Raw genomic sequence first — 12210 nt, forward strand, 5'->3', positions numbered from 1 at the left:
GTGGTTTGCGATCAGCTGCTAACCTAAAGGTTGGTGGTTTGAATCCACTCAGCAGCTCCGTGGAAGAAAGGCCTGGTAATCTGCTTCTGTGAAGATTACAGCCAAGAAAACCCTATGGGGTAGTTCTATTCTGCAACACATGGGGTCACCATGAGTCGGGGACTGGCTCCTCAGCAGCTGACAACCTAGCATTGCCTATAATAGCAAAAACTGAAAATAGCTTGAATGGCCAAAACTGGGGGCATGGTCAAGCAAATTCTGGAAGGGTCACAGATTACACCACACATAAAAGTGATGTTTTAAAAAGTTGGGGCAATATGCGATGTTTATTTTCGAATAAGACATAACCTGTTTTATGGCCCTTCACTTTACTGCACTTCACCGGTATTGCGTCTTTTACAAATTGAAGGTTTGTGGCAAGCCTGCATCGACCAAGTCTGTTGGTGTCATTTTTCCAACAGCACATGCTCACTTCATGTCTCTGGGCCACATTTTGGTAATTCTTGTAACATTTCAAATTTTTCATTATTATATCTGTTATGGTGATCTGGGAGCCCTGGTGGCACAGTGGTTAAGAGCTTGGCTGCTAACCAAAAGGTCGGCAGTTCAGATACACCAGCTGCTGCTCCTTGGAAACTCTATGGGGGCAGTTCTACTTTGTCCCTATGGGGTCGCTATAAGTCGGAATCAACTCAATGGCAATGGGTTTGGTTTTTTTTGCTTTGATGGTGATCTGTTATCAGTGATCTTTGCTGTAACTATTATAATTGTTTTGAAGCCCCACAAACTATGCCCATATTAAGACAGTGAGCTTAATCCATAAATGTCATGTGTGTTCTGACTGCTCTACCAACTGGCATTCCCTAGTCCTCTCCCCTCTCCTCGGGCCTTCCTATTCCCTGAGCCATGATAATATTGAAATTAGGCCAATTAATAACCCTACGATGACCTCTAAGTGTTTAAGAGAAAGGAACAGTCGCACATCTGTCACTTTAAATCAAAAGCTAGAAATGACTGACATTAGTGAGGTAGGCACATTGAAAGCCGAGGTAGGCCGAAAGCTAGGCTTCTTGCACCAAACAGTTAGGCATGTCTTGAATGCAAAAGAAATGTTCTTGAAGGAAATTAAAAATGCTACACCAGTGAACACAGAACAAGAAGCAAGTGAAACGGCCTTACTACTTAAGACAAAACCTAAACCAGAACAAGGCCCTCCCTCTATTCAATTCCATGAAGGCTGAGAGAGGTGACGAAGCTGCAAAAGTTTGACGCTAGCAGAAGTTGGTTCATGAGGTTTAAGGAAAGAAGCCGTCTCCGTAAAATGAAAGTGCAAGGCGAGGCGGTAAGTGGTGATGTAAAAGCTGCAGCAAGTTGTCCAGAAGATCTAGCTAGGATAACAGATGAAGGTGATCACACTGAACAACAGATTTTCACTGCAGATGAAACAGCCTTGTATTAGAAGAAGATGCCATGTAGGACTTTCATACCTAGAGAGGAGAAGTCAATGCCTAGCTTCAAAGGACAGGCTGACCCTCTTGTTAGGGGTTAATACAGCTGGTGACTTCTAAGTTGCAGCCAATCCTCATTCACCATTCCAAAAATTCTAGGGCCTTTAAGAATTATGCTAAATCTACTCTGCTTGTGCTCTGGATGACAGCGCATCTGTTTACAACATGGTTTACTAAATATTTTAAGCCCACTGTTGAGACCTACTGCTCAGAAAAAAAGATTCCTTTCAAAATATTATCACTCACTGACCATGCACCTGGTCACCCAAGAGCTCTGATGGAGATGTACTAGGAGATCAATATTGTTTTCGTGCTTGCTAACACAACATCCATTCTGCAGCCCAAGGATCAAGAATAATTTTGACTTTCAAGTCTTATTATTTAAGAAATATATTTCATAAGGCTATACTTGCCATAGATAGTGATTCCTCTGATGGATCTAGGCAAAATAAGTTGAAAACCTTCTGGAAAAGATTCATCATTCCATATGCCATCAAGAACATTCATGATTCATGGGAGGAGGTCAAAATATCAGTGTTAACAGGAGTTTGGAAGAAGTTGATTCCAACCCTCAAAGATGACTTTCCAGAATTCAAGACTTCAGTGGAGGAAGTAACTGTGGATGTGGTAGAAATAGCAAGAGAACTAGAATTAGAAGCGGAGCCTGAGGATGTGACTGAATTGCTGCAATCTCGTGATAAAACTTTAACAGATGAGTTGTTTTCTAAGGATGGGCAAAGAAAGTGGTTTCTTGAGATGGAATCTACTCCTGGTGAAGATGCTGTGGACATTGTTGAAATGACAAAAAAGGATTTAGATTACAGACGCTTAGTGGAAACCCTGGTGGCATAGTGGTTAAGAGCTTGGCTGCTAACCAAAAGGTTGGCAGTTCAAATCCACCAGGCGCTCCTTGGAAACCCTGTGGGTCAGTTCTACCCTGTCCTAGAGGGTCGCTATGAGTCAGAATCCACTCAACGGCAGTAGGTTTTTGGTTTTGGTAATTGATAAAGCAGTGGCAGGGTTTGAGAGGATTGACTCCAATTCTGAAAGAAGTTCTACTGTGGGTAAAATGGTATCAAACAGCATCACATGCTAGTAGAGAAATCTTTCATGAAAGGAAGAGTCAATTGATGTGGCAAACTTCATTGCTGACTTGTTTTAAGTAATTGCCACAGTCACCCCAACCTTCAGCAACTACCACCCTGATCAGTCAGCAGCCATCAACATCCAGGCAGACCCTCCACCAGCAAAAAGATGATGTCTTGCTGAAGGCTCAGATGAGGGTTGGCATTTTCTTAGCAATAAAGTATTTTTAAATTAAGGTATGTACATTGTTTTTTCAGACATAATGTTATTGCACACTTAACAGACTACAGTATAGTGTAAACATAGCTTTTATATGCACTGGGAAACCAAAAAATTCATGTGACTCGCTTAATTGTGATACTTGTTTTATTGTGGTGGTCTGGTACTGAACCTGCAATATCTCTCAAGTATGCCTGAAAAGTGGAAAGAACATAAAATTTTAAGTACAGCACAACCACAGCTTTGAAAAACAATGTACCTAAGTGGCAGATAGTGCTGGCTAACACCTTCTAACTGTTCTTTCCCTCTGAGAGAACCGTTTCTGTAGACGATTCTGTTGACTTTCCTCTGAGAAGGCCAGGGGAGATCCTGATTAGTCTAATCTAACCCAGTCTTCGTAATTCCATTCCTCTTGCCAATGCTCAAAGGAGCCCTGGTGTTGCGGTGGTTAACTGCTTGGCTGCTAACTGAAAGGTCAGGTCGGTGGCTGAACCTCCCAGCTGCTCCATGGGAGAAAGAGGCGACAGCCTTGGAAACCCTATGGGGCAGTTCTACTCTGTCCTACAGGGTTGCTATGACTCGGAATCCATTTGATGGCAGTGGGTTTGGTTATCAATGATCATGTGATACAACCCTGGCCAAAAAGGCAAAACAAGAAGTCTGACAGGGCTTCCCATGAAAAGTGTTCCTTGCTGTGAATACCCTGAGGGTGGCAGAGTAGAGGGCTGGAGCTGTGAAGACGCTGTGGCACTGCTGAATTAACCAGCCCTGGAACTGCCCTATCTGTGTGCTACCAACACAGCCCTGGCAAGAAAGACACCAAAAGGATAACAATGATGTCTAAGAGGTGGGGTTATGAGTTATTCTACTTACTTTTTAATAGTCTGCTAAAATTTTCAAGTTTTATGGAATAAAGCATGTTATCCCTCAAAATAAGAGGAAAATTAATAAGAAAAAAAGGATAACTACATATTGCACGAACCTCACCCTTAGGAAGCTCACAGTCTAGGAACGGAAACAGCTACGTGAATAAATGACTAAAATATGACGTGATAAAACCACAGCGAGATACTACTTCATAACTACCAGAATGGTTAAAATAAAGAGACTCATAATACCTAAAATGTGGAGCAACTAGAGCTCTCATACACCGTTGGGGAAAATGGAAAACGGTATAACCACTTTGGAAAACTGTTTGGCAGTTCCTTTTAAGGTTAAACATACAATTGCCCTATGACCCAGAAAATACATTTCTGGGTACTTACCCAAGAAAAATGAAAACAAATGGCCAAAACAGACTTGTACAAGAATGTTCACAGTACAAACGAAAATGTGTACTATGTTCATAGTATGATCAAGGCACAAAGAATGTGCATAGTGTCAATCCAAACCCAACCCATCGGTGTCAAGTTGATTTCAACTCAGTGACCCTATACAACAGAGTAGAACTGCCCCACAGGGTTTCCAAGGCTGTAATCTTTATGGAAGCTGACGGCCACATCCTCCTCCCGTGGAGTAGCTGGAGGGTTCGAACCGCTGACCTTTCATTTAGTGGCTCAGCACTTTAACCACTGCACCACCAGGGCTCCTTGTGCATATTATAAATAGTCCAAAACAGAGAACAACCCAAATGTCCATCAACTGAAGACTGAACACACAATTTGTTGTATATCCATATACTGGAATACCAACACATGCAACATGGTTGAACTTCATTGAAAGATGCCATACACAAGAGAACGCATTGTATAATTCCATTCATATGAAATTCTATAACAGGCCAAGCTAATCTGTGGTGACAGACATCAGAAACAGTGACAACATTTGGGGGAGTGATGACTAGAAAGGGGAAGAAGGGAACTTTCTGTGTGATGGAAATGTTTTATCGATTTGGGTGGTGATTAAATGGGTATATATATTCGTCAAAATCCATTGGACGGTACACTTAAAATCTGTGCTGTTTATGGTATATAATTACACCCCAGTAAAAAGAGTCTTAGGGAAAAAGTGTAAGAGGCTGAATTCATTCTCTTGGCTACACACTGAGAAGCTGTTTGCAGAACACAGGTGCCTTCTAAACCAGATCAACAGCCACAGATAAACATTGCTTCATGCAGCACTTGATGGAAATGTTAAGAACGTTAAAATAAGAACAATACATGTATTTGAGTCTCAGTTGTGTGGAACAAGCTTTGATATTATGACAAATTATAAAGAAGGAAAAATATAAGTACACGAATGCAAACATTTTAAGACAAAACATAGACCATTATTAATAAACCTTTCATGGCCGAATTATTTTTTGTTAGGAAGTTTTTGAGATATAATGGTTTTCACTGATTGAATGCATGCTAAATCATGGGGTCTTTTAAAATTTTTGTTAGGCGAGATGGGTCTTGATAAATATTATGTGGGACCCTTATGTCCCACTAGACTCTGGTGGTAGGATAGGTGGGGCGAGGCGTGAAATAAATTGTGTTATCTTAGCAATTTCATCAGATTGTGTGAAACTTTTGAACATGTGGGGTAACACATAAAGGCACCCTGCAGCGGCTGCACATGATTGTGGTTCCAGTCTCCTGCTTCTTAGTGCTGTATTGTCTGCATCACCTTCTAGATCGCTTGACAGGTAAATGCTTCCCAACCTGTCCGAGCTGTATGTCGTTTGGTGCCCTGTTTACTCCTGGTTTGTTCCTCACAAGAAAGGAGGGCCTTCCTCTTATTTGGATTTCCTGGCCCACAGTAAGCTGCCTAATGACAGTGAGTCTGAAGGAAAGTTGGTTACATCTCCCCCTGTTGTTGTAGTTCCACACTGTAAAGCTGGTTACAATGCCAAGGTCAATAAGGACGTACAGCAATCGGTGTCACCATGTGAAAGTGCACCTTCCGACTGCGTATTTTTCATGCCTCTGGTCAAAGCAGTCTACTCTGCCCACAATTGTGTTCTATTCTGCAACTGCTCTTGGGCATGGGATTACTGAGGGGGAAGTGTCTTTGTTCTTTCTTTTGACACTAGTGATGTCCTTTGGACTGTGGGACCTGGACAAAAATGTCACAGGTTTATTATCTTGCCACTTTATTGCCGACACACATCCTGTTGTACGAAACAGAAATCCTCCTCGCCGTCATTTCTCTCTCCTCTTCATCATTTCCGGTAGTCCTCTTTCTATTTGCTGGCACGGTGCCTACAGCACACAGTCCCCTCTCGCTGACGGTTTTCATCAAGCCATAGGGAGGAAAAGAAACTGCCAAAGGCAATGAGGCTATGGGAATGGCTGCATGAATGGCATACTCCAAGTACAACACACTCACCGAGGCAGAGAGGTGAGTCACAGTCCACACCTTTTCTTCCGGAACAGATATCAAAGTGACTTACAAAGCCAGTGCGTGAGTCAGCCAAGCACCAAACTTGTACCTGCGCTTGATGGGCTTCATTGGCATGTATTGTTTTATTGAAGAACAGCCCCTGAATGGCACCATGCTTTCATCAACTGCCATGACACCTGACGGCACATACCCTTCTTTCAGGCAGTTATTAAGAGCATTGATATTTGGACACAATTTGTGAAGCCGGTTGTAGCCAGGTTCCCCTTTGTGCACAGCTTTTGAATTGTCATTGCAGCGTATGCTCTCGGTGAGTTTCCTGAATCTTGTTTTAGTCATAAAGTCTGCCACTGAAGTAACACCCAAGGGGCGGTCGCTGGACAAATAATGTCTGAACTCTGGCAAGGCGTGATAACCCATCAGTATATGCACAGCAATGTCTTCATTTCCTCTACGACGGTAGGCTGCCAGCCCTTACTTGGCATTCCAATCTCTAGCCCTCTATGCTGTCCTGTGCATTCCTGGGTTGCATAAAGGTTTGTTTGGCCCTTTATAATTTCTAAAGTCTCTTCCATAAACACAGACAAAAAAATAATCTACTTCTGTATCTTCGTGGGTCAAGTCCAGGTAAACCTGAGCATCTTGCTGAAGTGAGTTTGTTATATTTTCACAGTAGGTGACATCTTCACACCATTTGTCTTTGTTTTCTTTGCTTTCATCACGGACATCATCAACTGGTTCACTCCCTTCTTCTCTTTCTTCGCTGCTCCATCATCCTCTAATACCATGTCAGTGGCATTGTTGTTACCATCTGTCTTAGTTATCTAGTGCTGCTGTAACTGAAATACCACAAGTGGATGGCTTTAACAAATAGAAATTTATTCTCCCACAGTCTAGGAGGCTAGAAGTCCGAATTCAGGGCATCAGCTCCAGGGGAAGGCTTTCTCTCTCTGTCGGCTCTGGGAGACCATCCTTGTCATCAATCTTCACCTGGACTAGATGCTTCTCGGTGCAGGGGCCTGGGTCCAAAAGATGGTCTCCACTCCGAGCTCTTCTTTCTTAGTGGTATGAGGTCCCTCTCCCCTCTGCTCATTTCTCTCTTTTATATTTCAAAGGAGATTGACTCAAGATGCAACCTAATCCTGTTGATTGTGTCCCGCCTCATTAATGCAACTGCCTCTAATCCTGCCTCGTTAACATCATAGAGATTAGGATTTACAACACATAGGACAATCATATCAGATGACAAAATGGTGGATAACCACACAATACTGGGAATCACAGCCTGGACAAGTTGACACATCTTTGGGGGACACAATTCAACCCCTAACGACATCAAAATGACCTTCAGATTCTACAAGACGGGTAAGCTCCTCCGAGGCATCTTCGTCACACTCCTCCTGAGAATCATCCTCATGGTCGGGTAGAGAAAAGAAAGAATCTAAATGTTCTTCATCCTTCAAAGAGCCCATTTCTGACACAGAGGAATTTCTCGGAAAAACGTAATTCCGTGTTCTGCAAAACCAGGATAATACCAGTATCATACCTCCAAACCAACATGGGAATTCACAAGGGGAGATTGCATAATTCCAGCCTCCTGTAAAAATAAAAGCACCAAAAGGAATTGGTGTCGTGGGAAAAGCATTACTACAATGAATTCATTTTTATCACACATAAACTACTTACAGCTCAGAACCCAGAAGAGCTATTGTCGGTTATCACAAGAAACGTACAGTGTATCAAGGACAGTACAACATGTGCTTATAATGTATTGCACCTAAAAATAAATTATTCACTTGAAAATTAAATCACCACAAAACATGCAACTTGCAAACAATGTACAGGAAACCGTAAATATACTTACAAGGCTTATCTTGCTGTACCAAAGCCAAAAGAGACAACAGTTTTACACCATCGCACCTCCGGGACGCACACCTCATACAATAACCTATACCAGTGATTTGGTGCCAATAAATGAACCTTCTGTTTTAACCAATTAGACGTGGCCCTGCCAGGTAGTGGCATATACTATCAGTGGGACACCAGCATCCCAAGAAACCAGAGAGGCAAAAAATACAAGTGGAACTTATATATCCCATAGGTCACGAAAAAGTTATGTAATAGATGCCACAATGAAATAACGTGTGAGGGAAAGCCACACTAGGTGAATTCATTTCAGCTGGAAGGTGTGGGTGGGTCTCACAAAAGTGGGCTATGAGCAGTCCTCTGCAAGCATGTGCACGTGTGCATATACACGCGCCTGCAGTAGTGACCTGCAGTTTGCCTGCTTGGTACCTCGGCGCCTTCCCAGCCCATGTGGCTACAAAGAGGCAGTTTACTCCCAGGATGTAGGCCTGTCCAAGCATGGTATCCGTATACCCCTTTCCACCTTGGTTAGTTTACCACGTTAGAAGAGAGATGTAAGGTTGTAGGCTTTGGACTGCAGGTAGCTAGCTTTTTCATTCCGTGTAGAGAAAGCAGCAGGAGAGAATGAGGCCAAAAAACAAAAAGGAGCAGAGAAAGGCAGGGCCCTCATGATATGATTTGAACCCCAGGATCTAGCCATGCCTGAAGCTTGCCTTTGGACTTCCTAGTTAAATGACCAAAGGGGTTTAAAAAAAAAAAAAAGCCCTTTTTTTGCTTAAGTGAGTTTACATTGGGTTTCTGCCATTTGCAACAAGATTAATATACTCTTTTCTTGGAAAAGAGCTTCATTGTGGGTGGGGAGGGGGAGGGGAGATACATAGGGAAGGGGAGGATGGGGTCAGAAACCTCTCTCCCATTAAGATAAGAGAGAGTGAAAAGGTGGCCTCAAAGCATCTGGGAGAGTATAGAAGCAACAACTAGACTCCTGGGTGGAATATATAAGTCCCCATCTACATGGACAGGTTATACGAACATGGTGAGTTCCTAAGAGTTGATTATACAGCCCTAAGTCATTTTGAAGCAGAGAACCAACATAAAACAGCTGATCAAAACCACCAAGAATATCATCTGTTTAAAACCAGTTTACTGTCTCACATTCATGCACATTGGTCACATCTTTTCCAAATATTTCATTTTAAGACAAACTTAGGATTTTGAACTCTTTATCCCTGATGCCAAATGATCATCCAGCGCTCTCCAGAAAGCTTGACTGAAGCAGCTGTACCCATTATGGCCAAATCCAACAGATGTTACAGCAAAACAAACTGCTGTATCTCAAGAGATTACTACAGAAGCCCAAAAGCTCAGGTTCTGTTGTTCACATATATGAAAACTCTAATCAGCTGGTCACAGATAATAACACCCATCTTGGTCTGAAACACAGCTTCAAGTCTTTAAATCCATCAGAAAGATGCTCATATTACACTGTGTTATGGTATAAAAATAGCTAGCTTAAGGGAGTCTTTGAGTATTAAGCACGGGGCCTCCTTTTGGCAGAAAGAACAATGTCTCAAGATTTTTTCTTCTTCCCACAAGCATTTACCACATACCTACTGTGTACTTATAATCCCAGCAATGTGCGCCCATGAGCCTTTCCTATTTCTCTGGGTAAAAAAGCCAAGTCTCGGCTCACATTTGGACAGCGCTAGGCAAAATGTAAAATAAAAGATTGTGTATCGGGGCAAATTGAGATGTTATTCTTGAAGCAAATGCTGGTGCTGGGAACGCTGTACGTACTTCCCTCGCCTCAGCACATCGCACCCAGTTCACACTACCAGGACACTAGACACTGAACAAGAACAAGATCCAAACCACATCACCTGAAGGCCTGAGCGCAAGTTCCATCCCTGCCATTAGCTAGTGTTTGGACCTTGGCCAAGCCTCACCTTTTGCTTTCCATAAAATGGGAATAAAACCTATTTATTGCACGAGGTTGCTGGAGGGATTAAATGAGTTAGTGTATGTACACTGCTTAGCACAGCGTCAGGCACATAGCAAGTGCTCACTAAAGAGTCCCTGGGTGGTGCAGGTGTTAATGTGCTCAACTGCTAACTGAAAGATTGGCAGTTTGGGTCCACCCAGAGATGCCTCAGAGGAATGGCCTCGCAATCTGCTTCTGAAAATCAACCACTGAAAACCCTATTAAGCACAGTTCTACTTTGACACACATGGGGTCACCATGAGTCGGAATCCACTCCATGGCAACTGGTTTGGTTTTGTTTTATAATTAGTAGAATAAAACCAAGCTTTAGCCTCTTTGAAGTTTTAAAATTCTATGAGGTCTACAGTAGAGACATTATGGGTTTTGAGATTTTTCTCCCAAGCCTGCTTTATCATATCTGGCAGAATAGCAAACAGCCAAGATAGCAAAAAGTTCCCCTGCTTCTCAAGCAGCTGCACCAATGGGAAACCATCAACAAGGAAGCAAGTTCAAGTGCTTGGGTGGTGGGCCCTTACTAATAATAGCTAGACACTTCAACTTCTGACAACAACCCTGTAAGATAGATATAATTATCCTCATTTTGTAGATAAGACCAAGTAGGAGTAGAGAGGTTAAATAACTCAATGTCACACAGCTGGTAAATGACAGACTTGACTCCAAAGTTCAAGCTCCCTTTCCCCTCTATTTCCCTGCCTCCCATACAGCAAGCAATCAACTGTTTCAGTAATGACAAGAATACTTCAGGATCCCTAAAAAAAAAAAAAAAACAGCCAAAAAACCAAAACATGCCCTCTTTTGGAGAGAAAGAAGTTGGCATCATCAGTCTCGCTTGCTTGCCCAACAATTTGATGCTCCTGTATTCTCTGCTCCCAATGACCTGCTCTACCAATCCTGCCTCCCTCACCAGCAACAAGCCACTGTGAAGGCCTGGGTGTGCAAGCCTCATCCCTACTTAGACTCTGCTCCCTCAGTTAACTGCATGCTTGGACAACCCCCTCCCCTATCCACCACCACACACATCATTTTAAATCCAACGACAGGTATCCCTTTTGGAGGCAAGTTTCCTAAACTCTGACACCAACGCTCAACACCTGGGCAGGCTTACCCTCTAGTGGGGCCCAAGAATCAAGCCAAACAGATGGAGGAAGGGGATGTGACGCAACTAGGCCTCCTGCACCAAAGCCTGACAGAGGCAACGCGCGGCAGTCGTGACCCGCAGTGGGCTCTCCACGGTGGGCGCCTACGCCTTCCCAATATAAGGCAAGGCAAGGCAAGGGCGGCGGATATAATCCCAGGAATGAGGCGCCGGTCCTGGCCCTTTATGCAGTTTGGGGGAGAAGACGCAGAAAGGCGGGTACCAAGATGAGTCCCAGGCGCCTGACTCTCCAGTCACTCTCCAAGGCGGGGGAGTTGGCAAGAGGGAAACAAGGGCCTTTGGTACCCAGCTGTTCGGCTCCGGCGGGCGTGAGCGCCAGAGCATCCGTGCGCAGCCTCCACCGCCTACACCCGCGCACACACGGACGCACACACGGGCGCACGCACACGCATGCAACCACACAAGGACCGGCGCCCGCCTCCCCGGGAGGCTGTCCAGCCCAGCCCCTGTCCTCCAACACCCTCATCCCTACCCCGCCCTGCGGCCACCTTCACCCCTCCGGGGCGCCCCTGCGCTTCTCCTTCCATCAGAGCCAGAGACAGGAGAGACCAGATGAGCCGGGCGTTTCGGCCGGGGAAGGTGATGGCGGAGAAGGAGAAAACCTCTTACCGGGTCTTGCAATGCCTTGGGACACAGCCCAACCCCAGAGGTTGCCACTGCCGCGGACACCCCCCCCCCGCCCACCCCCAACGCGTAGCCCTCTCTACCTTCTGTCGGGAATCAATGGCCCGGTCGCGGATTGGTGACATCATTGGCGCGCCGGGCGTGGGAGGGGGTGCCACGTGATTCCTTCCTCTTTTGTTTGCGTCCTGGGAGAGCTGGGGTTTATTGCTCTGTCTTCCGTGGTTTTTTACTGATCTTCAAACATCGTTGTTGTGGCATGGTTGGGAGTTGGTACTTGGGTTTGCGGTGCTGCATGTTTGCTCATGGCCTTGGCTAAACTTTTCAGTCATTCATAACATGATTGGGCTGGAGGGCCTAAGATGGATATGTAGGTACTACAATCTTTTTTTTTTTTTTTAATGGGCTTTAAGTACACACTGGAGCCC

At 44.3% G+C, this 12210-nt stretch overlaps 1 protein-coding gene across 1 annotated transcript in view; it reads right to left on the bottom strand.

The window, feature by feature from the left end:
- The window catches only part of ADAR (adenosine deaminase RNA specific), a 57303-nt gene extending 45415 nt beyond the window's left edge, over positions 1-11888 (bottom strand). Inside the window, exon 1 of the mRNA XM_049880645.1 lies at positions 11869-11888. The gene's annotated coding sequence lies outside the window, so the exon portion shown is untranslated. The remainder of the gene's footprint in view (positions 1-11868) is intronic.
- Positions 11889-12210: the final 322 nt, after the last annotated feature.

This window comes from Elephas maximus, chromosome 3, assembly GCF_024166365.1.
Source record: "Elephas maximus indicus isolate mEleMax1 chromosome 3, mEleMax1 primary haplotype, whole genome shotgun sequence".
In the NCBI taxonomy this organism is placed as follows: domain Eukaryota; kingdom Metazoa; phylum Chordata; class Mammalia; order Proboscidea; family Elephantidae; genus Elephas; species Elephas maximus.